At 51.6% G+C, this 3035-nt stretch overlaps 2 long non-coding RNA genes across 2 annotated transcripts in view; both read right to left on the bottom strand.

Annotated features, from left to right (window-relative positions):
* LOC139025104 (uncharacterized) overlaps window positions 1-3035 on the bottom strand; it is a 13983-nt gene that overhangs the window by 2900 nt on the left and 8048 nt on the right. The window lies entirely within an intron of this gene.
* Window positions 924-1583, bottom strand: LOC139025105 (uncharacterized). The gene is made up of 3 exons (XR_011476552.1): window positions 1481-1583; window positions 1299-1418; window positions 924-983 (listed from the first exon to the last, which is right to left on the bottom strand). It is a non-coding gene; the product is annotated as an uncharacterized lncRNA (long non-coding RNA).

The following is a 3035-nucleotide window of genomic DNA, read 5'->3' as shown; positions in this document are numbered from 1 at the left end:
AGGACCTATACCCAGGACACTCTACATAGTCTACAGGTACACACACTCTACAGGTACACACACACTCCATAATCTACAGTACACACACTACATCATCTACAGGTACACACATACAGACACTCTACATAGTCTACAATACACACATACAGACACTCTACATAGTCTACAGGTACACACATACAGACACTCTACATAGTCTACAGGTACACACATACAGACACTCTACATAGTCTACAGGTACACACACTCTACAGGTACACACACACTCCATAATCTACAGGTACACACACTACATCATCTACAGGTACACACACACTACTCATCTACAGGTACACAACACACTCCATAATCTACAGGTACACACACCAACTCTACATAATCTACAGGTACACACACACTCTACCATAATCTACAGGTACACACACACAGGGGCTCTGAACCCAGGTCTCCCATAGGAGAACCCAACCTCTTGACCATTAGACCAAGAGGAAATTCCCTATTGGGCCAAAGGTTCCAGTGAATTTGAAGTGGCAGGCAGGGCTACCTCATCCCGAGACCATGATCTCTCCCCATGTCCATACCTGGTCTGGTCATGCTGTAGAGAGTTGGGGTCTGAGATGAAGAATCGGACTCGGAGGGTCAGGTAGAATGGAGAGACAACTCCTGTAGGWCAGAGACGCTGTTAGACACAGCCCAATGACCTCACCTCTGACCTTAATCCGACCRTCACCCCTGACCTTAATAATCYGTCRCCCCTGACCTTAATATGACCCCCACAATCCCCTCACCCCTTCCACAGAATTCAATCTTACATTTATAATTTATCAAAATGCACACTGGACTAAACAGTAGGGCGTCACTGGGCTCAGGCTAAACAGTAGGAAGTCACTGGGCTCAGGCTAAACAGTAGGAGTGAGTGACGCGTAATTCAGAGTGCAAAGACACAGAGAGACATCATCGTCCCGCGTCCCATTGTAACATAGCTACGCGGCTCTGAGACCACTGTCCGCGGGGGGACACACAGCCGTAACGGGTACCTCCCAACCAACGCGGCTCTGAGACCACTGTCCGCGGGGGACACACAGCCGTAACGGATACCTCCCCTACCAACGCGGCTCTGAGACCACTGTCCGCGGGGGGAACACACACGCCGTAACGGGTACCTCCCCAACCAACGCGGCTCTGAGACCACTGTCCGCGGGGGAACACACAGCCGTAACGGATACCTCCCCTACCAACGCGGCTCTGAGACCACTGTCCGCGGGGGAACACACAGCCGTAACGGGTACCTCCCCAACCAACGCGGCTCTGAGACCACTGTCCGCGGGGGGAACACACAGCCGTAACGGGTACCTCCACAAACCAACGCGGCTCTGAGACCACTGTCCGCGGGGGGAACACACAGCCGTAACGGGTACCTCCCAACCAACGCGGTCTTGAGACCACTGTCCGCGGGGGAACACACAGCCGTAACGGGTACCTCCCCAACCAACGCGGCTCTGAGACCACTGTCCGCGGGGGGAACACACAGCCGTAACGGGTACCTCCCCTACCAACGCGGCTCTGAGACCACTGTCCGCGGGGGGAACACACAGCCGTAACGGGTACCTCCCCAACCAACGCGGCTTCGCATACGCGTCCCTCTATTGATTTGAATGTGTTGACAATTGGAGAAATAGCTTGAGCTGCATTGAAAATTACAAAAGTATGAAGGCCAATGGTCCAATATTCTGAATACTGCTGTGCGTGCACATTTTGGACTCTGATAGACGCGTGTGGTGTGTGTGTGTGTAAGAGGTTGAGTACCCGCGGTAACAGACATGCCCAAACCTGATCTACTGTGTTTGGTTCAACTACTGGACACACTATCCAGACCTTTACAGTCAACGTGAGTACACACAGTCCTGAGTAGAGTGGGAATGATAGACCGGGAGACTCAGATCTCAGCTTCCCATTGATCTCAACACACAACCTTGACCTGGAGAACACACTCACATAGAAAGCTTTACCAAAACACACTGTACTGCAATATCCACACACACACACACACACACACTGACTGACTCCCGGTATAAGTGTGTTTTGCGTCTCTCAGAAGCAGGATGCAGGTGAGGTTTTGCTGGAGCAGGTGTGTATCAGCTGGGTCTGCTGGAGAGACACTTCTTCAGTCTGCAGCTACGAGACTCCAACACCACCATCGTCACTCAAAACACACTCTCCTGTGAGTGCTACACTAACACAACTCAAACACACTCTCCTGTGAGTAGCTACACTAACACAACTCAAACCACTCTCCTGTGAGTAGCTACACTAACACAACTCAAACACATCTCCTGTGAGTGCTAACTAACACAACTCAACACACTCCCTGTGAGTAGCTACACTAACACAACTCAAACACACTCCTGTGAGTAGCTACACACACACACTTAGTGATACTCTAAAATCAACAACAGATGGTGAATGTAACATCATGTCTTTGATTAACATAGTTTGTCTTGCAGAGGTGGCTGGAGGCCAACAAACCACTGAAGAGCGCTGAAAGGTAAGAAACACTAATTAGACTTGGCCTGAGCCCAGTGACGCCTACTGTTTACCTGAGCCAGTGACGCCTACTGTTTAACCTGAGCCCAGTGACGCCTACTGTTTAGCCTGAGCCCAGTTGTTTTAGCCTGAGCCCAGTGACGCCCTACTGTTTAAGCCTGAGCCCAGTGACGCCCTACTGTTTGCCTGAGCCAGTGACCCCTACTGTTTAGCCTGAGCCCAGTGACCCCTACTGTTTAGCCTGAGCCAGTGACCCCTACTGTTTAGCCTGAGCCAGTGACGCCCTACTGTTTAGCCTGAGCCCAGTGACGCCTACTGTTTAGCCTGAGCCCAGTGACACCCTACTGTTTAGCCTGAGCCCAGTGACGCCTACTGTTTAGCCTGAGCCCAGTGACGCCCTACTGTTTAGCCTGAGCCCGTGACGCCCTACTGTTTAAGCCTGAGCCCAGTGACGCCCTACTGTTTACCTGAGCCAGTGACACCTACTGTTT

The sequence above is a fragment of the Salvelinus sp. IW2-2015 genome, unplaced genomic scaffold (genome assembly GCF_002910315.2).
Source record: "Salvelinus sp. IW2-2015 unplaced genomic scaffold, ASM291031v2 Un_scaffold2264, whole genome shotgun sequence".
Classification (NCBI taxonomy): domain Eukaryota; kingdom Metazoa; phylum Chordata; class Actinopteri; order Salmoniformes; family Salmonidae; genus Salvelinus; species Salvelinus sp. IW2-2015.
This window is presented reverse-complemented; position numbering and strand designations above follow the sequence as displayed.